Source organism: Mesoplodon mirus, assembly GCF_964341445.2.
Source record: "Mesoplodon mirus genome assembly, chromosome: 8".
Lineage (NCBI taxonomy): Eukaryota > Metazoa > Chordata > Mammalia > Artiodactyla > Ziphiidae > Mesoplodon > Mesoplodon mirus.
This window is the reverse complement of record NC_138984.1, coordinates 75,225,817-75,248,612: the sequence shown is the minus strand read 5'-3', so window position 1 is coordinate 75,248,612 and position 22,796 is coordinate 75,225,817. Positions and strand designations below refer to the sequence as shown.

At 37.9% G+C, this 22,796-nt stretch overlaps 1 protein-coding gene and 1 pseudogene across 18 annotated transcripts in view; one reads left to right on the top strand and one right to left on the bottom strand.

The window, feature by feature from the left end:
• The window catches only part of BAZ2B (bromodomain adjacent to zinc finger domain 2B), a 375,589-nt gene that overhangs the window by 73,485 nt on the left and 279,308 nt on the right, over nucleotides 1–22,796 (top strand). For 7 of the 17 annotated variants that reach the window (XM_082629865.1, XM_082629863.1, XM_082629867.1 and 4 more), the window contains exon 1: nucleotides 17,910–20,270. The gene's annotated coding sequence lies outside the window, so the exon portion shown is untranslated. Of the gene's footprint in view, nucleotides 1–17,908; nucleotides 20,271–22,796 lie in introns of those variants that run through there. The other 10 variants (XM_082629864.1, XM_082629859.1, XM_082629860.1 and 7 more) reach the window with 3 other exon arrangements.
• LOC309809495 (small ribosomal subunit protein eS6-like) lies at nucleotides 6,221–15,198 on the bottom strand (annotated as a pseudogene). Its single transcript, XR_014296192.1, has 3 exons — nucleotides 15,128–15,198; nucleotides 7,127–7,453; nucleotides 6,221–7,011 (listed from the first exon to the last, which is right to left on the bottom strand). The product of XR_014296192.1 is annotated as a small ribosomal subunit protein eS6-like (transcript).

Below are 22,796 nucleotides of genomic sequence, written 5' to 3'. Positions count from 1 at the left end.
TAAAGGAAGTATAGAATATCTATCTCAGCTGTGCACAGTTGAGATTATGTACACATTTGAACAAATTCAAAAATAATCTAATAGGAGAAATCTTACAGAAATGACATTTTTGAAAAACCACTAATGTCAAAGGCTTATCAGATATTTGTTAGTTAAAATTTTTAAACAGTTTTTTATAAAGAGGTAGTGTAGGAGGTTAGTTGACAATGCCATCTTGAACACTCAACATCATTAATTATGGTGAAATGTAAACAAAAAGCACTTTACACTCTTTACACCCATTAAGGATGGTTATAATATCAAAGACAGAGAGCAGCAAATGATGGTGAGGATGTGGAGAAATTGTAACCCTCATACGTTGCTGGTGGGAATACATATGTTACAGCTACTCTGGACAATAGTTTGGCAGTTCCTCAAAAAGTTAAATGTATATGACTTAGCAATTTCACTCCAGGTGTATACCCAAGAGAACTGAAAACATAGGTTCACCAAAACCTGTATATGAATGTTTATAGCAGTATTATTCATAATAGCCAAAAGATAGAAACAATCCAAATGTGCATTAGTGGACAAATGGAAAAAGAAAATGTGGTATATCCATACAGTGAAATATTATTCAACAATAAAATGGAATGAAGTACTGATACATGCTACAATATAGGTGAACCTTAAAAACATTATGCTATGTGAAAGAAGCCAATCACAAAAGACCACATATTGTATGTTTCCATACATATGTAATGTCCAGAATAAGCAAATCCATAGAGCAAGTCGATTGGTGGTTGCTAGGAACTGGGTGAAGAGGAGAATTGGTAGTGGCTGCTAATGGGTATAGGGTGTCTTTTTAGGGGGATGAAAATCTGGAATTAGACAGTAGTGATGATTGCACAAACTTGTGAATATACTAAAAAACATGGATTTGCATACTTTAAAAGGGTGAGATTTATAGTAAGTGATTTATATTTCAATAATAAAAAACATCTAGGGACTTCCCTAGCGGTCCAGTGGTTAAGACTCTGAGCTTCCAATGCAGGGGGCATGGGTTCAATCCCTGGTTGGGGAACTAAGATCTCACATGCTGCGCAGAGTGGCCAAGTAATAATAATAATAATAATAATAATAATAATAATAAACATATAAAACATGACAAGGTAGGTCATCACGAAATTGTTCAAAACCAGTGTTAAAGAGAAAATCTTGAGAGCAGTTTGAAGAAAAGAGACACATGACTACAGAGCAACAAATATCAGAATTTAAGCAGATATAGCAGCAGAAACAATGTAAAGAGGAAGACCATAGACCAACATCTTTAAAATAAAGAAAATACTTTTAACCGAGAATCCTATACCCAGCAAAAATCTTTGAAACATGAAAGTGAAGTCTTTTATAGATATACAAAAGCTGAAAGACAAGTGATTTTTGATAACGGTACAGAATCAACTTAATGGAAAAAGCATAGTCTTTTCAATAGATAGAGCTGGGAAAATTGGATATCCATATGCCAGAAATGGATTTTCATCTATACTTTGCATGATATGTAAAAAGTAACTCAAAATGGATCACAGGCCTAAATGTAAATAAGACCTCAACTATAAAGCTTCTAGAACAAAACATAAGGAAAGGAGAAAATCTTCATGATTTTCTACTAAGATTTCTAAAAGCTGGATCAATAAAAGTAAAAACTGATAAATCAGTTTATATCAAGATAAAAATAAACTCTGCTCTTAAAAATATACCCTTAGGGCTTCCCTGGTGGCACAGTGGTTGAGAATCCACCTGCCGATGCAGGGGACACGGGTTCGTGCCCTGGTCCGGGAAGATCCCACATGCCGTGGAGCGGCTGGGCCCGTGAGCCATGGCCGCTGGGCCTGCGCATCTGGAGCCTGTGCTCCACAACGGGAGAGGCCACAACAGTGAGAGGCCCGCGTACCACAACAACAGCAAAAACAACAACATCAACAAAAATATATATATATACCCTTAAGGGAATGAAAAGATGTACTCATTTCACTAGCCACTCCTTCTTAATTTCTTTTCCTGGTGTTTCCTCACATCTCCAGCTTCTAAGTATTGCAGTATCACAGAACTTAGTCTGTGTGCAGTCACTCTTTGATCTCACCATTTCATATTTTAAATACTATAAGCAAGTAACTCCCAGATTTGTATTTCCAGCCAGGACCTTTCCCCAGACTCCAAACTTATATAGCCATCTTTGTGCTTAACATCTCCACCTGGATATTTAATTAGTGTCTACAACTTAACAAGTAACAAACAAACCTACTGATTTTTTAAAAAAAATATTTATTTTATTTATTATTTATTTTTGGCTGCGTCAGGTCTTAGTTGCGGTGTGCTGGATCTTTGTTGAGGCATGCAAGATGTCTTCGTTATGGCACTCAGGTTTCTCTCTAGTTGCGGCGTTCGGACTCCTCTCTAGTTGTAGTGTGCAGGTTTTCTCTCTCTAGTTGTGGCGCGTGGGCTCCAGGGTGCATGGGCTCTGTAGTTGTGGCGTGGGGACTCCAGAGTGCATGGGCCCTGTAGTTTGCGGCATGCAGGCTCTCTCATTGAGGCTCATGAGCTCAGTAGTTGTGGCATACGGGCTTAGTTGCCCCACAGCATGTGGGATCTTAGTTCCCTGACCAGGGATTAAACCTGCGTCCCCAGCATTGGAAGGTGGATTCTTTACCACTGGACTGCCAGGGATGTCCCAAACCTACTGATTTACGCCAAACCACAACACCCTCACCCAAAGCAGCTCTTTTGCAGTCTCCCTATGTACATAAATGCTAACTTTTGCCTTCTAGCTCCTGAGGACAAAAACTGTGGAGTCATCATTCACTAGAAATCTTTCTCTTATAGCACATATCAAATCCATCAACAGATCCTTTACCTCTACCTTCAACATATATAAAGAATCTGACCACTTTCTACTACTTCAATCACTACCATCGGTTCTAAGCTTAGTATGATCATCCTTTGCTTGGAATTTTTAGCGACCTCCTACATGGTCTAACTTTCATTCTTTTTTCACTACAGTCTGTTCTAATACTAAAGCCAGAGAGAACTTTTTCAAAGGTAAGTCAGGCCATGTCCTTTCGTTGCTCAAAACCACACAATGGTTTCCTACTCAGGATAAAAATTCAACATCTTTGTATAATGATTTCAAAAGCCCTGCAAAATATGGCACCATCTATGGCACTCTCTTGACCTTATCTCTTGGTGCTCTTCTTGACCACATCAGCCTGTTTACTGTTTGTTGAACAAACTAAGCATGCTCCTGTCACAGGACATTTGTAAATCTTGTTCCCTCTGCCTGGGAAGCTCTTCCCCCATAAGACTACATGCCTTATTCCCTCACTTTTAAAAAGTCTGTGCTCAGATGTCTTGTCAGGAGGCCCTTTTTCACCTTTTCTAGAACTTCTTGTACATCTTGCTTTCCCTACTTTTTTCCATAAGACACGTCAAAATTATATATAGCAGGAATGTGCAAACTATGGCCATTGGGTAAATCTTAGCTACCACCTGTTTTTGCATATAAAGTTTTCTTGGAACACAGCTATGCTCACTTTTTTATATGCTGCCATGGCTGGTTTTTCACTACAATGACAAAGCTGAGTAATCGCAATAGAGACATGAGACCTCTAAAGCCTAAAACATTTACTATTTGGCCATTTACAGAAGAACGTTGCTGACCCTGATATACACTATGTGTTTGCTTGTGTTTATTGCCTGTCTCTCCCCACAAGAAAGTAAGTCCTATGAAGGCAGTTATTTTTTTCACTGCTGCATCCTTAGCACCTAGAATAGTATCTGGCACATAATAGGTATTCAATAAGTATTCCAGGAACAAATAAGTGACAATTAAAGAGAATACATGATATGGTCTAGTAATTAAAGGATATATTAAAGGATTTTAGGCTTTAAAGACAAAAATTCTTCTAGATTATAAGCTTTGTTATTATGTATCATTATCATCTAAAAATAAATACACTTTTTTCAATTAAGCATGTTTGCAATTAAGAAAAGAGACTCCTGTGTAGGGGGAATTCCCTGGTGGCCTAGTGATTAGGATTCCGGGCTTTCACTGCAGTGGCCTGGGTTCAGTCCCTGGTCGGGGAACTGAGATCCTGCAAACCGCACATGTGGCCAAAAAAAAAAAAGACTCCTGTGTAAAGATGGTAGAAAGAAGCTACAGAATTTCCCTCCTCTGATACCTAATGATATGATCTCCAACAATTAAAAAAAAAGATAAGAACAGCAGAACCAGAAGAAAAAAAGAAAACAAAACATTTGTCAGCAGCAACCAGAAATAAGAAACAGGATAGAATCTCAATGTCATATATTTCAAAAGATGATAGCTGAGGAAAAAAAAAGATTTGCCAAAGCATGGAATGGCACCCAGCCCCATTCTCCCCAAAATCTTATATTAATGTCAAGATAAATGATGATCTTGAGATTCATCATTGATACAACTGAAATAGTAGGGGGAGTAACTGTGTAGAGTCTCCTTACATTTTTCTTTTTCTTACTATGTGAAAGTAGAAAAAGCTGCTGGGAAGAGATGTCTGAAAGGTGAAAAGTGAGGATTAGGGATGATTTCCTGGCAGAAGCAGAGGCTTCAGGACTCCTGAATTGAGGGAATGATCTATATCCCAAGGGCTATCTCCCTATAGGCATAAGGTTGTTCCCTCCCCAAGTAGTTAGGGTGAAACGCCAGGAAAATCTCGAAGAACTGATCCCAATTCCTCCAACAAAAGCCACACATAAAAGCTGCCACACACAAAAACAGAAATATAGATCAATGGAACAGGATAGAAGACCCGGGGATAAACCCACACACATATGGTCACCTCATTTTTGATAAAGGAGGAAAGAATATACAATGGAGAAAAGACAGCCTGTTCAATAAGTGGTGCTGGGAAAACTGGACAGCTACATGTACAAGAATGAAATTAGAACACTCCCTAACACCATACACAAAAATAAAGTCAAAATGGATTAGAGACCTAAATGTAAGACTGGTCACTATAAAACTCTTAAGAGGAAAACATAGGCAGAACACTCTATGACATAAACCACAGCAAGATCCTTGTTGACCCACCTCCTAGAGAAATGGAAATAAAAACAAAAATAAACAAATGGGACCTAATGAAACAGAGGCTTTTGCACAGCAAAGGAAACCATAAACAAGATGAAAAGACAACCCTCAGAATGGAAGAAAATATTTGCAAATGAAGCAACTGACAAAGGATTAACCTCCAAAATTTACAAGCAGCTCATGCAGCTCAATATCAAAAAAACAAACAACCCAGTCCAAAAATGGGCAGAAGACCTAAACAGACATTTCTCCAAAGAAGACATACAGATGGGCAAGAAGCACATGAAGAGCTGCTCAACATCACTAATTATTAGAGAAATGCAAATCAAAACTACAATGAGGTATCACCTCACACCAGTTAGAATGGCCATCAAAAAATGTGCAAACAATAAATGCTGGAGAGGGTGTGGAGAAGAGGGAACCCTCTTGCACTGTTGGTGGGAATGTAAATTGATACAGCCACTATGGAGAACAATATGGAAGTTCCTTATAAAACTAAAAGTAGAAGTACCATATGACCCAACAATCCCACTACTGGACATATACCCTGAGAAAACCATAATTCAAAAAGAGTCATGTACCACAATGTTCATTGCAGCTCTATTTACAATAGCCAGGACATGGAAGCAACCTAAGTGTCCATCGACAGATGAATGGATAAAGAAGATGTGGCACATATATACATTGGAATATTACTCAGCCATAAAAAGAAACGAAATTGAGCTATTTGTAGTGAGGTGGATGGACCTAGAGTCTGCCATACAGAGTGAAGTAAGTCAGAAAGAATAAAACAAATACCGTATGCTAACACATACATGTGGAATCTAAAAAAAAAAAAAAGGTTCTGAAGAACCTAGGGGCAGGACAGGAATAAAGACACAGACATAGAGAATGGACTTGAGGATATGGGGAGGGGGAAGGGTAAGCTGAGACAAAGTGAGAGAGTGGCATGGACATATATACACTACCAAATGTAAAATAAATAGCTTGTGGGAAGCAGCCGCATAGCACAGGGAGATCAGCTCGGTGCTTTGTGACCACTTAGAGGGCTGGGATAGGGAGGGTGGGAGGGAGACGCAAGAGGGAGGAGATATGGGGATATATGTATATGTATAGCTGATTCACTTTGTTATAAAGCAGAAATTAACACACCATTGTAAAGCAATTATACTCCAATAAAGATGTTAAAAAAAAAAAAAAAAGCTGCCACAAAAGCTCCTCTCTTCTTATTCTTTGGCCATACTAAAAAATTCACAGTACATAAGTTTCTTTTTTGACATTTTTAAAGATTCAACTTATATTATCTTTTTTTTTTTTTTTTGATGTCTGATCTTATTTATTTGTTACTCTTAGAACATCTCATTTTTGACTGGACTCAGAAATAGAAGCTCTCAGAGAGGACAGCCTCCGTTTCTTCACAATCTCTTCCTGGTGTTTTTCTTTGGCCTCCTTCATTCTCTTGGCCAAAAGTTTAGCATATTCTGCAGCCTCTTATTTTTCTTAGTACGCTGTTTCTTCAGAGCAATACGCCGACGTTTGTGTTGAAGAACACGTGCAGTAACAAGACGCTGCATCTTGGGTGTTCTGGTCCTAGGTTTCTTACCTTCTTTGTTTAGGGGCTTTTTTTCACAACATACTGCGGACATCATCTTCTTTAGGGAGTTTGAAAAGTTTGCGGATTCTGCTAGCTCTTTTCTGCCCCAGGTGACGAGGCACAGTAGTATCAGTGAGTCCAGGAATATCCTTCTCCCCTTTTTTTACGATGACCAAATTGAGAATGCTCAAGTTGGCATCCACAATGCAACCCCGCACAGATTTGTGCTTTCTTTCTCCAGTCCTCCTTGGTCTGTAACAGGAATGCCCCTTGCTCAGTAGCAGGAAGACTCGACCATGTCCAGAAATGGGCAGAAGACCTAAATAGACATTTTTCCAAAGAAGATATACAGATTGCCAACAAACACATGAAAGGATGCTCAACATCACTAATCACTGGAGAAATGCAAATCAAAACTACATGGGTCAAGACACCCTGCTTCATGGGGAAACCCTGTCTGTCGTTCCCACCACTGATTTGGACTACATAACCCTTCCATTCTTCACCCAGAGCGTCAGCAGCAACTTCTGTAGCCATACGCTTCTCATAAAAGGTACGAAGTTTTCGTTCATCTTCCACTTCAATGAGTTTCTGGCAGTCAGTGGCTGGGAAAGAGATGTTCAGCCTCATTCTGAAGTGGCCAACCGCCTCCAAGTCGCCAAGAAGAGGAGCTCAGCTTATATTATCTTATTTCCAGGTGATTTCTATCATTTGATGTGCCTCTCAGAGGATAATTTTTCTCCCTCTCTCCAATTGCCTCTCTTCAGTCAAGAATGGGAAAGAGAGAGAAAGGTTATAGATATATGGGGGGAGAGAGAGAAGTAATAAAAAGCAATTTTAATGCACTTTGGTCTAGGATCCGTGTAGCAAGCGGGATCTTAGTTCCCCAACCAGGGATGAACCCGTGCTCCCTGCAGTGGAAGCGTGGATCCTAACCCCTGGACCACCAGGGAATTCCCTGGGCTGGGATATTTTAAAGCCATTGACTGTTTTAAACAAAACATGATGACTTTTTTTTTGGTAAACTATTCTGGTAAAACAGTAAAAGCTTCCCAGAATAAGCACAAAATAACACTTTCCAGTATTTTTGTCTCTAAAGGTGGAAAAGACACTAAAGCTAAGGAAGTATTAATTCAATGTTGCACTTCTCAGAGCAAAAGTAGATATAAAACCATACAGTTGCCAAGTTTATTAAACCAGCAGCAAAATAATAAATATTATGTCTGGCAAGAACTCAAGATCAACTATTGGCAGAATTCCTTTAATGTGATACTTTTGGACCTATAATATCAATGATGTAATAAGAAAGCATAGTTACTCTACCTACTCTTTTCTTTCATCTAAATTTATTTATTTATTTTTGGCTGTGTTGGGTCTTCGTTTCTGGGAGAGGGCTTTCTCTAGTTGCGGCGAGCGGGGGCCACTCTTCATCACAGTGCGCGGGCCTCTCACTGTCGCGGCCTTCTCCTGTTGTGGAGCACAGGCTCCAGATGCGCAGGCTCAGTAGCTGTGGCGCACGGGCTTAGTTGCTCCGCGGCATGTGGGATCTTCCCAGATCAGGGCTCGAACCCGTTCCCCTGCATTAGCAGGCAGATTCTCAACCACTGCGCCACCAGGGAAGCCCTGTACCCACTCTTAACATGTGCATGCTAACTGATACTTTAAAGTTGGATGAAACCTTCTATGTAAAAAGCATACATGGACGTTTTACTGTTTATGAGGGAAAAGTGCTTGACAGCTTCTTGTTTTTTTTTTTTGTTTTTTTTTTTTCCCGGTACGCGGGCCTCTCACTGTTGTGGCCTCTCCCGTTGCGGAGCACAGGCTCCGGATGCGCAGGCTCAGCGGCCATGGCTCACGGGCCCAACCGCTCCGCGGCATGCGGGATCTTCCCAGACCGGGGCACGAACCCGCGTCCCCTGAATCGGCAGGCGGACTCTCAACCACTGCGCCACCAGGGAAGCCCTGTTTTTAACCACTGAAAATCCATGCTTAAAGGGGAAGAAATTTTTAAAATTTGGCTTGTGGTTATTTTTTGAGCCAGAAACTTTTCTGGAAAAGGTTTGTTGGATTCAGTATTGACAGAGTACAAGCAGAGAACAGCAACAACATCTCTACACTAGTTAAAGAGTTGACACTTGAATATTATTTCTCATAGTGCATTATTGCCAGAGCACAATTGTCTGTAAACAATATGGACTTTGATCTTGGTTCATTTTTTTAAAGGAAATCATGAGAATTGTGCCTATGATTGAATTTTGGTCCTTGAGTATATATTCTTCAAAATGCTGTGAAAAAAAAATGAGCAGTGAGGGGGCTTCGCTGGTGGCGCAATGGTTGAGAGTTCATCTGCCGAGGCAGGGGACACGGGTTCATGCCCTGGTCCGGGAAGATCCCACATGCCGTGGAACGGCTGGGCCTGTGAGCCATGGCCGCTGAGCCTGCACGTCCGGAGCCTGTGCTCCGCCACGGGAGAGGCCACAGCAGTGAGAGGCCCGCGTACCGCAAAAAAAAAAAAAATGAGCAGTGAATAGAAAACTCTTGTTTTCCAGCTTGAAACAGGTTGGCTGTCAAGAGGGAAGTTAGTCATATGAATTTTTGAAATCAGATATGATATAAAAATATTTTTTCATGGGAATTCCCTGGCAGTCCAGTGGTTAGGAATCAGCACTTTCACTGCTGGGATCCTGGTTCAATCCCTGGTCAGGGAACTAAGATCCTGCAAACTACTCGGCAAAAAAAAAAAAAAAAAAAAATTTCTTCATGACCCTAAAAAAGACCATTTCTGTGATTTCAGATGGCTTGCCCCAATGGCAGCATGTATCAGAAGTTTGAAAAGCCTAAAATTGTCTTTCAGGGCTAAATTATTACATTAGTGCTGAAAATAATATATTAGGACAAACTATAATGCAAAGAAGGCTTTATTACTATGAGATGGACTGTTTCACAAATAGGATATGCATTCTTCTTCCTCCATCTCCACCCATAAAAAATAACCACTTCTAACGTGTACTCATTTCACTTTGAATACCTCTATTAGAGTATTTAACACATTGTATCAGATATTTTGGAGTATTTACATTTCTCAGTTGGACTGTGCACTCCTCAAGGGCTAGTGATCGTGGTCCTCCCCAAAAGAGGTGTGCTAGTAAATCTTTCTGGGAATAAAAATAATTACAATGTACAAATAATAACATATACAGTACTGTATTGTGAAATCCATATAGGCGCTCGATTCCTACAGAATGCTTTGGTTGATTTTTACCAAACTCTTGTTTCTATAGCCCTGTCTGTAGCCAACCTATAGGTGTGCAATTGTTGAAGAATGTAGTGCTAACATAAATGGTCATTGATATTTTTGTCTAAGCAAAAGGGTAAGATGAAAATTAAACTTTACTTTTTCATCAATGATGTGACTTCTCGCTAACTCAGTAATAGTTTTAAAATAGTATTAGAAGATTATTTATTTCAGCATAACACTTTAAATTTAATTTGATTAATATTTTTTTCTATTACTTTCTTAAGTCTAGACCAGCAGTCCCCAACCTTTTTGGCACCAGGAACCAGTTTCATGGAAGACAATTTTTCAACGGACTGGGGGCAGGTGGGGATGGTCTCAGGATGATTCAAGCACACTGCATTTATTGTGCAGTTTATTTCTATTATTATTACATTGTAATATATAATGAAATAATTATATAACTCACCATAATGCAGAATCAGTGGGAGCCCTGAGCTTGTTTTCACCTGCCACTCACTGATAGGATTTTGATATGAGTCTGCAAGCAACTGATTTATTATGGTCTCTGTGCAGTCAAACCTCTCTGCTAATGATAATCTCTATTTGCAGCCACTCCCCACCGCTAGCATCACCACCTCAGCTCCACCTCAGATCATCAGGCATTAGATTCTCATAAGGAGCGCGCAGCCTAGATGCCTCACATGCACAGTTCGCAGTAGGGTTCGCGCTCCTATGAGAATCTAATGCCACCACTGATCTGACAGGAGGTGGAGCTCAGGCGGTAATGCAAGAGATGGGGAGCGGCTGTAAATACAGATGAAGATTTGCTCGCTTGCCCACTGCTCACCTCCTGCTGTGTGGCCCAGTTCCCACTGGGCCATGGACTGATACCAGTTCGTGGCCCAGGGCTTGGTGACCCCTGATCTAGACTATCAATAAAACATTAAGCTTACGCCCTGATTTGTAGCATTTGCCGATTTCTAGGTTGTAAACATTCCCACTGTGGTCTGTTTCAAGCTACCAATGTGATATCACTGGTAATAGAGTTGGGAAGAGATGGGCAGTAGCACACCACTGTATAGCTTTTTCTGCATGCTGCAATGGACATAAATAACCTCAAGGGCATCGATAATAGTAAAGCATAATAAAATAAGAAGTGATGAGTTGTATTTATTTGTTTTTAATATAAGTTTGAAAATATTTATTTTTGGTAATGGCTGTGTTTAACTAGTAGCTTGCAGAATTCCTAAAGATTTAATTTTTGACAGCATGTGCTTGTATGAGTTGGATTCCTCACACTGCTGCCCCTGGAGTGGTCCCATGCATAATCTACACAGCCTTATGTGACTGATTTGTTAATTGATTTGATGCAATCAACTTAACATATTCATCATTATGCCCTTGGCTTTTACGGAGGATTGCTATAAGAAAGACCATATAAATGATGTCTATGCATTGGCTATAAGATTATATCAAAACTTTGACATTTTACTCCAATGTTTTTTTTTTTTTTTTAATTTTATTTATTTATTTATTTATGGCTGCATTGGGTCTTCATTGCTGCACGTGGGCTTTCTCTAGTTGTGGCGAGCAGGGGCTATTCTTCTCATTGCGGTGGCTCCTCTTGTGCCAGAGCACGGGCTCTAGGTATGCAGGCTTCAGTAGTTGTGGCTCCCAGGCTCTAGAGCGCAGGCTCAGTAGTTGTGGTGCACGGGCTTAGTTGCTTTACTCCAATGTTTTAAGTTTGTCTTATTGAATTGGTTACTTTCTTATTTACCAGACAAGAATAGTATCCTGTTCCCTCTTTGTTTTATCTGCCTTGAAACTCACAGGTAAATTGTACACTTGATCATAATAACTGTTAGTGCAGGCCAATAACATTTCATTTAAAAAACAAATCTTATGTTCAAATTTTAAGAGATATATATATGTATATATACATATGTACATGTACATACATATATACATATAATACATATACACACCTTCATTCATACATATATATGTATACATACAAACACAATTTCAAATTAGGTTTCCCAAGGAACATTTGATATGAAATGTTGAATAAAGTCTTAATTTGTTTCCCAGTTTTCAAAGTAATGAGTTGGTTCCCTAGCATTCTTCAAAGGTGAACAATGTGTTTTTTAAGTATCATTATGAACTCATGTCTTAAGATATATTTGTTATGTTTCAATCTATTGTAGTTATTCTTAACAAGTTCAAATTGTCTCATCTTTGGCCAGTGGGAGCCAATTCAAGTTGGGTTCTTCAAATTTACTCTCAAGTCCTTTTTATATGACCCCAATAATCTTTGATAGTTTTCATGCTTAAAGGTATGATAGGGTATTTTAGGCTTATCTTGGCCATTACCTATCCCAAACCTAGAATCAACCTTTGCTTCAAGGAATTTCTTTCAGGGGCAAATGATGTTTAGTGTCCATAATTGGAAACGTAAGTATGTGCTTGTTGCTACTGAAGTAGTCCCTGTTTTTAGGCATTTACAGTGGGCAGAACTAAGAAATATATATTTTTAAATATAAAATATGTGATGAATTCATTCTAATACATCCAGTTCAGATTCATGATCACAGAATTTTTATGTAACTCATTGATTTTACATCTGTTTCTTTTTTGTCCTACATCAAAAACACCAACTTAATTATCCATTTGCTTTTTCTCAGACTATGCATACAATAATATTACAATAACACTACCAATTAATACCACAAAACTATGGCTAATGATAACAAATTAAGTTCCTATTTTGTTGCTTCTTTAAAGTTCATTTTCTTAGTTTAAATCCTATGAGGAAAGTACTGTTAAATTATTGTGTTTGTATGTGATTTTAAAAAATTACTGTGTTTAAAGTCACTTAGAATATTCTTCTCTGTATGGTTATGCCACCAACTCCATATACAATTAAGTTCATTTATTTCATTTAGATGGGATTGCTTTTAAAATTTAATGTATTTTTGTTTTATAATTATGTAAATTATTTTATGTTTCCAAAATCACATTTTTATGAGAAACCTTCCTACTATTCTATCTTTACTACCCTGCTCCTTTCCTTTTTACAGGTAACCACGTGTTTTAAGGTTTTGACTTTTCATTTCATTTAAAAAGTGAAATACATATACAGATGAATGGTAGCATGCCATAGATGCTTTTCTCTACTTTGATTTTTTTTACTTAACAAAATACTGGAGCTGACAGTGAAATACTTTATATTCCATATATTCTTTATTCCTTTTAAAAAATTGTATAGTACTTCACTGTATGTGTGTACCATAATTAATTCAGCCATTTCCCTATGATGGACATTTGTGTTATTTCCAGATGTTAACCTAAAACAATAAATGGCCAGTTATTTTACCAGCAAAATGGGTTTATTTGGGGGCAGCAAAGAATTGCAATTCGTGACATGCAACTATGTGAATCACATGCAAGTCCAATAAAGAAAAGGAAAGAAAACTTTTTTATAGAGGAGAAGGGGAAGTTGGGAGAGATGTTGATAAACAAAAAGTCCATTGGAGGAAACTGGGAATTCAAAGTATAATGACTCTTAATTGGCTGAGTTGTGACAGTTTCATTGGCTGAGCTGTTGCCAGGCAAGGAAGAGATCTTTCTTCCTTCTGCTGGCATTTGTAGTAAGTAAAACAGTGTCACTTCCAGCTGGAGATGCATGGTTTGTCTTTTCCTATTGGGATCTGTATGGACCTTGACTGGTACATGGGCTCCCTCTTTTGGCCTTCAGACTCCATTTTAGTGAGGTTTCTCTATTAATTTTCATGCAGACTTTTGCTATAAGAAACAGTGCTTCAATGTATATTTTCTTATATACTTATTTTATATTTTTTCAGTTTTGGTCAGATTCTTGGAAGTGGGATTTTCTAGACACAAAATAAATGCATATGTATCTTTGCTAGATACTGTAAAATTCTCTCTCGTTGGAGTTTTTCTATTTTTCACTCTAACAAAGAATATTTGAGAGTGTTCCTTTTCCCCACAACTGCCTCACTAACAGGCTGTGTTGTGAAACTTTTGGATTTTTGCCAATTTGTTGGGCGAGACATAGTATCTCAGTGATTCTTAATTTGCATTTCTCTTATGAACAAGGTTGAGAATGTTTCTATTTAAGGGGCATTTGCATTTCTTTTCCTGTGAAATGTCTGTTCATATCTCTTGCCATTTTTCTCTCAGGGTGTTGGTGTTTTATTCATTTTTAGATACTCTTTATATGTAGGGTTATTAAATTATCTCTGATATGTTACAGATTTTTTTCACAGTTTCTCATTTGTCTTTATACTTCACTTGCAGTATTTTTTTCTTTTTCTCAATACAAAAGCTTTTTATTTTTACATATTGAGATTTACCGATACTTCACTTTACTGCATCTAGTTTTGACCATTGTTAGGAACGTTTTCCCTACTCTCCAACTATAGAGGAATTGACCCATAATTTCTCCTAGTACTTGTGTGGTTCAAATTTTTATATTTAAATATCTCATCTTTTTGAAATTTATTCTTGGAACAGATACAAATTCATCTTTTTCCTTATGGCTACCCAGTTATCCCAATGTCACTTATGAAAACGTCCATCTCTTCCTTACTGCTTTGAGATACAGCTTTTGTCTAAGTTAAATTTCCATATGCACTTGGGTAACTTCTCAGCTTTCTGTTGTGTTTATTGGTCTTTTTATTTCATGTGCCAATGCCACTGTTAAATTATTAAGCCTTTATAGCATATTTTAATATCTGATATTACACCCTCCCCCTACTCCCAATGCTCTTTTTCAGAGTTTTCTGGGCTTTTCTTGTTTTTTTTATTCCAAATGAACTTGTGCTTATAACAGCGTTCTTTTTTTTGGGGTGGTGGTGGTGGTGGTGGTGTGCTGTGTGCCTTGTGGCATGGCATGCAGGATCTTAGTTCCCAGACCAGGGATCAAATCCATGCCCCCTATAGTGGAAGGGTGGAGTGTTAACCACTAAACCACCAGGGAAGTCACATAACAGCATTCTTAATCAGCAGTGTTTATTTGAAGCACCATCAGAGTTTTTTTTAAAAAGGAAATAAATACTAGGCCCCCACCCAGACCTAGTGAATCTCTAGATATTGGGCCTGGGTATGTATATTTTGAAAAATCTGTCCAGTTGCTTTTAATAATCCCATTTAAAAATGACCTATGGGGACTTACCTGGCGATCCAATGGTTAAGACTATGCGCTTCCAATGCAGGGGGTGCGGATTCGATCCCTGGTCAGGGAACTAAGATCCCATATGCTGCGCAGCATGGCAAAAAAACAACAAAACACTTATAAAGCATAAATTCAAGGTCTAATTCCATACTACCTTATGATTTGTTTTACCTTACATATTCTGGACCTTACTAAATGACTGCAGCATTTACCCAGTTCCCTAAGCCAGAAACCTCTCTAGTTTTCCTATAGTCTTTCCTTTATTTTAATTCTCTCTGTTTTCAGTTGGTCACAAAATCCACATTTTACCTCAAAAACATCTGGCTTTAAACCTCCAATACCACTGTCTCTTACCCCTTTTCTCATGGACTGTTAAGCAATCTCTTCATACTACAGTCTATCATCTGCACTGCCTACACAGTTATTTTTCCCTAAAAATAAGGTTGATCATGTCACTTCTTTGCTGAACTTTGTTGGCTCTCAGGATAAATTCAACCATGGTACATAAGGCCTTTCACTCTCAGGTCCCAGCCTCCTTTTCCTCCTTAGTCCCTGTTATTCCACACCTCACACTGAATATTCCTGTTACAATGAATTTCTCACTAGTGGATGGACATCACACCTAGTAGCTCTTTGCATTTAAATTTATGGTTTCTTTCACTTAGAATCTGCTCCTGCCTTCCTTGCCTGGTAAGCTCTCAGTATTTGAGATGCAGTTCAAATGGCATTTCTTTGATAAAGCTTTTTATAGACTCTCAGTCAGAATTAGTTGCCCCATCCTCTTTATTCTCACAAAACTTTATTATTTGTATCTTTATAATGTGATTTTTGTGAGTCTTTAATCTCCCAGGAATTTCACACTTTCAACATCAACCAGAATGTGAGCTTTTCATGTTTTCCAGCCTCTAGCAGAGTGCACAGCATACAGCAAGCACTCAAATGTTTGTCCAGTGAATGAAAAAAAATAAAACTTCATTAGTCTGTACTGATTGAAACAGAAACAAGACATGACAGTGGCCAGCTTGTTCTACTATTAAGATCTCTCCTTCGTTTGGCTTTTTGTAGTTTGTAGTCAGCCTAGACTTTGTTCTCTGTCCATGGCAATTCCTTACTCTTTGAAGGTCCATGTACAATACCTACAGTAGTAAATTAAATACCTGTCCATCTTTATATCTGCCTGTTTAAGAAGTTCTGTCTTGGTCCTAAAAATAGGTGATGCTTTACAGAAGAAAGTGCAACAATTTAGTCTATAGTGGTGGAATAATTAGTTTATGGCATTATAATTTAGTTAAATTATTGGTATTAGTAATTAGTTTAGGTATGTATCACATAGAATTTCAGAAATAATTATCAGTTATATTGGAAAAGATTTATTTGATCATTAAATTCTTTTACAGTTCTGTACATGATCAGGTATTGATTTAGATGATGATCTTAAGTAGAAGACTAAGTGCTATAGGAGACAAATTATTTTAAAACTTGTGATTATTTTCTCTTTTTTTTCCCCCCTCAACTCTATGATTATGTTGTCATCTCTGAAATGATCAAATGTGATAACATGAAAAAGGGAAGGAATCATATTAAAAAATAATTTAGGCACAACTTCTTAGTAAGCGGGTATCAAACACTGGAGTAATCCAGTTTCAAATTTTTAGTGTATCATTATTTTTAAAAATCAGTTTTAAAGGTATAGATTAAATTGGATAATTAATATATTTGAATTACCAAATAACAAATTATTTTAAAGATATATTTTAATATAAAAATTGAAGATTTTGTTTTTTATTGAAATACAGAAAATTCATTTTATAAATTTTAGATATCAATCTGTGTGAGTTTTTCATTTGCCAACTATTTTGTTAATTATTGATTTTCATTTAACTGTATTTTACCTTTAAGAATGTTGCAAAAATATTTTTCAAACTATGTAAAGAGCCCTGATGATAATAAAAATATAGTTTTAATAGATTTTAAAGACACCAAGATCAAGTTCTTCATTATCACCAGTTTTATCCCTTATTCTAACGTTTGATGACACTAAGTCTTATTTTAAGTTACTTCATCATTTAACCAAGGAAAAGACAACTTTGTGTTATATGTGGCTTCAATTTTAAATTATATATATATACATACACTCTCTTTAAAAATTTTTTTGAACTGTGGTTCTAAAGTCTCCCAGGAGAATAATAGGAATTTTTAATGTGAATTTTTCTATAAGTTAATTACTTTCATTATCTGTGAACCATTTTTTCTATTGATTAGGCATATATCCAAACTTTAAATTACTAAATGAGTTTTCTTATGTTAAATAGTTTCCCCCACAGGTTTTTTTCTCTAAAAACTAGGCAATGTAAATTACATATTCTTATGAAACTTATTGTTTGGAAAGCCAATGTGCCATCTTCAAACCCAGTATTATTTCAAAATGTTATTGGAACCAAAAATTGAACTGTGCTTTGCAGTATACTGTTTAAAGTATTTAAGTAAAATATACATCCTAGTTATCTAAGTTATTCAAGTTTGCCACAACTTTATTTCAAGAGAAATGTTTTAAGAGAATTCTTTATGAAAATTGAGACAATTTGAATCTAGCTATTTCTTTTTATCCTTTCAAAATTGAATATTTTCAACAGTAATGCTAATGATTAGGCAAAATGTCAGAGATAGATTGTTGAAATATTAATATTAAAATACTTTATTTACATATAGAAATATCAGTGAATTGTCTTGTTTACTTCCAAATATTTTAAAATACTGTTTTGAGTAATGACCACTATTCTATAAAATGCATGAAGTTTTTTATATGTTATTTTGCTAAAGTAATATGTAAATGACGGCTTTCCACACTTGTTGTAGTCTGTATTTTTCTTCTGTAACATTAGTAAATTTTGATATTGTGGAACTGTTGACCAGTCATACATGTACAGAGCTTGGCCTCTGAGTTAATTAAATATGAGTTAATAATATATTATAAGGAAATTATTATCCTTATTACAGTTATTAGGTAGTTACTCAAATTATAGCTTCAAAGGAATGCAGAGCATGGAAAACTCAGGATTAAATTATGCATTTGAACCTTAGGCCAGCTTTTACTGTAGAGACAGTTTTCTGCTAAGACTGAAATTGTATGTCATTGAAATTAAATGCTTTTCTGGGGATGGAAGGTTCCAGTTTTTAATGAAATTACTGAGTGTGGTGTAGTGAAATGATTAAAATCTGTATTCCGGGAATGTGGCAGGGAAAAAAAATCAATAAGTGCTAGCACAGCTTTGCTGCTCAATGTGAATCCTGAGAATGAAATAAACTACTACAAAAATAATAATTAAAAACATATCAGCACATTAATTTATTTAGCATCAGTCTCCTGAGACATCATCTTCACTAATTTTTAGCATACATTTTACTATATAATGAGCAGCCTTCTTTTCAGATATCCCTATTAGACAGGCAGTATTTCTGCCCTTCCCCCCAGCGCTCCTGCATTGCAATCATTGTACTTGCACTTATTATGTTACAAATGACCGAGGTAAGGCTGACATTCTCAGTGCATGCAAAAAGACCTAGTCTGCCAAGCTTTTTTTTTTTTCTTAATGAAGCAGCTTTGTGAAATCTCCCCATGTGTTAATACTAATGAAGATCCTCCAGCACAATTAAAATCACAGCCAGTGGCTGAAGAGGAAACATAAAACAATAGCATCTTTTAAGATACATTTATCCACATGTGCATGTACAAAATATACATATATGGTCAAATTAATTTTCTATAGCTTGCCTTTCACTTGCTCTTTATCCTGAAAATTAAATTATGCAAGTTTAAATTATATGAACTTTTGAGACTTTAATGTGTTCCAGGGGAAAAACACTACCTCAATGAAAAAAATTTTTAATTATTTATCTTCTTGGGTAATAAAGCATTACCACGGTTAAGGCCTTTTTAAAAGAATCATTTTTAGGAAGCTACAGGGTGGTGTGCCGTAGGAGGGAATTGGGTGGACTTCACCTTTAACTTTTTTGGTTTTAGGATGCTGAAATTGGTGGGAGAAAATGGAAGGGTAAAAAATAGGAAGTTAGAAATTCTGGGGATAGACAAATAGCATATCTTGTGTGTAATTTAAAGATGGAGCAATAGGCTACCCAGTTTTAACTTGATTTTTTAAGTGTTCTAATTCGTACAATTAGCTATCCTCCCCACCCCCTTTTTTTTGCCCTCTCAGAAGCTGGGGGCGGAAAACTACTGAGGTTACCTTTTACAGTTCTAACTTATAACTTTAAAATGATTTACTATTTTAACGTTTTATTTAAATTTTAACTCAATCCATAAACATTACAGCAGCTTAACTTGCCGGTGTCAGGGCAGTAGCGTTTTACCCCGGGACCATTTTGCGTACTGCTTTTTATTTTATTTTGAGTTCCAAACATCCACGAATTTTTGGCATATTACATTAGTTGGCTTTTAGACTTTAACCAAATTATGAGTTTACAGACAAAAAAGTTTAGGTAGAAATGGTTAATATATGTTCCCTATTCGCCAGTGTACTTTCTTCTTTTAAATTACGTTTTCAATCCTATTTTCTGTCTTCTCTACTTTTAACGGCAAAACAAAACATTTGAGTTCCTTAACTTTTTCCTGGGACAAGGATCGGTGCAAACTCAAAGCTACAGGATTCTTGGGAGGAAGAAGCAACCCCCTCCCTCCCTTGGCTACTTTAGGAGCTGATAGGTCATTTATTATTGGAACTGAAATGGTATAAACAATTCTCTTTTTTCCCTTGTTAACAGCAACTTTCATTGTTAGAGAGAGGAGAGAGAGAGAAGCCTCGTTGGTTGACGTCACTTGGTTCATGAAGCCTTCGCCTAGAAGTGAAGCTGCTGAACAAACCTTGAGAAGAATCATCTCCTGCTTCAATCTGCTGCTGGATAGGAACTAATCAGAGAGAGAGAGGCGGAAGACGGAGAAGGAGGGCGTCCAGGGCTTTCCCGATCACAAATCTCACCTCCACTCCAACTCTCTTTATACTTTTCTTGCAAAAATAATAATTGAAATAAGGAGGTGGTGGGGTTTCCAAAAACAAAAATCGTAACCTTCAACCATCTGGGGAAGGCAAAAATCCCATCCACCGCAACTCTCAGTTCGAAAGTAAAGGTGAGTTTAAAATCCTCGGGTGTGAGGGGTGCGGGTGAAGATAAAAATTCCAAATATCGTAAAGCCGGTTGAAACCGAAAAGGAGAAACTACGCTCCAGAGAGCGGGTTAGACTCCAGAGTTGCTTATCTCGAGACGCTCGCCCTGCCCGCCCTGCTCGTCCTGCTCGCCCTGCCGCGGCTGTTTACCCTCGCCGGTCGGTCTGTCTCTTTGTTGTGCTGGCTGGAAGGCTGGGGTGGTGCTCGGGGTCCCGAGTGCAGTTTTGGGGAGGAGGACGCGGAGATGCGCGGTTCTGGGTGGGAGGGGGGTGCGGTCTCAGGAGAATGTAAACTTTATTCCTAGCTGCCGGTGCGGGACTTCGGTCTAGCAGGGCCGCGGGCCGTGCCTCCGCCGGCGCGGGCAGACGCTGCTGTGGCGAGTCTGCCTCCTTTGTGCCGGCCGCCCTGCTCGGCCGCCCGGGCTTCGCGTGTCCTTCCTCCCTTCGTCTTCCAGCGCTCAGGTCGCCGCCAACAGTTTGGCTTCTCAAAAAAAACAACCTCTGGCACTGTTGCGATCGCCGTTCCTACCCGGGAATAGCCGCTGCTCCCCCCATCCCCGCCGGGGTAGTTTCAAGATACCCCCCCCCGTCCGCCTACTGCTGCCCTTTTTTGCCTCCGCCCCCTCTTCCCTGTAGGACTGCTTAGCTGCGCCTGCCACCCCACCCCCGATTCGGGCCTCGTTTGCTCTCTCTCCCGTAGTAGCTTGGAGCTCAGGAGTTTACAGAAAGTGAGCTGGGGTGGGGGGAGGGGGGCAGGTGGGACTGGGAAAAGATCGGGATACCTGGGAAAGTCTGTTTCAATACGCAGAGGATTAGAGGAGCATAGCTTTTCCGACAGTAATGTCTGTCTCCCAGCAGTTCTTCCCCGGGAGCTGCCCCCTGCTCTCAACTCTTCTTCGGTCTTCTAGTCTTCTTGCTGCTCCCCCTCCCCCCTTCCTTTCGCGGCTCTTCTCCTCTTAAAGTAGTTCCACGAACCCTAGAATTGGGACTTGGGAAAGGAAGGAAGTGTTAGGAGAGTCAGAGCTGGCCCTGCTGTTTGGGAGATTTTCCCTTCTTTTCTCTCCCTCTGTATTTATCTTTTGTGTGTTGCTTCCTTATAAAGAGAGAAGCAGCTGCAGTCCTTGGCCGAGTTGTTGAAATTTATCCCTTTGTGTATATTACAATATCCTCCATTTTTTCCCTCTGCCCTCTAAACAACAAGCGTTTCGCCATCTTGGGCAATTTTTATTCCCAAGTCCCTCTTTTTTTTTTCTTATTTTTTAAGGAATGGAAAGAAGCCTTAGAAAGTCGAAAAGTGTGTCTGGGTAAGACTTAAAGTTTAGGGAATGTTCAGGGGGTCCAGTGACGTCATATAAACTTTATGGAGAAATTTTCCCAGGAGGAAATTTTTCGCTTAATTTTTTTCCTGTTTTAAGCTACCATGTAAAGGACCATGTAACTTAACAGGCTGACGATAAGCTGTGCTGCTTTTTTTTGTGTTCTCTCAAAGTGAACCCTCAGTTTCTGCACATTTTATGTTTTGGTAACAGGTGGAAAATTATGTGCAAAAAAATGGTGGAAACTTTTATAGTGTCCTTTGGTATTCACTTAGCTTTTGTCTGCATGTTTCTTATACTTTAAAGGATTTGAATGTTATTTTTAATTAGCATGTTTCCTTTCTTATTTACTCCACTCTCTTCTGTGGATTTGTCTTTAATCAGCTTGGTTAATATTTACGTATACTTATTTTAGATGACTTAGATCCCCTTTTGTAATTAACTTATATTTTTTACATATGCCTTTACATTTGAAAAGGTACAACTATTAAAAATACCTGGAGATACTGGATACTTTAAAAATTTAGTAGCAGTATTAAGTAAAACTATTGGTGAAAATGTAGTTAGTATTTAAAAGGCAGAATAGATTTTAAAATATATTCTATAATGTCAAGTTATATGCCCTTTGTCAACCATTATGAAAAGATAAACAATAAAAACTGGTGTTTTAATTTGCTTGTCTAAAATAGTTTTTCACCTCACTAAAGTTCAGTTGGTCACATGATCAAACTTAATGATACACTGACTGGTATATAAATAAGAGGCACTGTAAATTGAATGGGAAAGTGGGATTCTGTCTCCTGTAGTCATTTTCAGTCAGCATATTTACTTCTCTTCTAACAAGGACATGAAACTGTCTATTTAATTTGCATTCTCTTTGTCTTCTGGGTTGGGGAAAAACATTGACTACAGTTAACTCAAAAAAAGCTAATAGAAACATTTCTGAGTACATTGAAAAGGTTTGTCTAACACATAAAAACTTATGTGTATGTGGTATGCTTTTATCTCTGTAGCAGTCTTATTTGTTATCTGCTATGCTATTTATTTAGGAATTTGCTTTATGTAAAACGCTATATAGAAAGCTTGACTGAATTGAGCCTGCCATTTATGTGAATTGTAGGTAGGTGAAAAATGTTTAAATAGTTAAAAGCACATAGAACAGATGGTTCTAAAT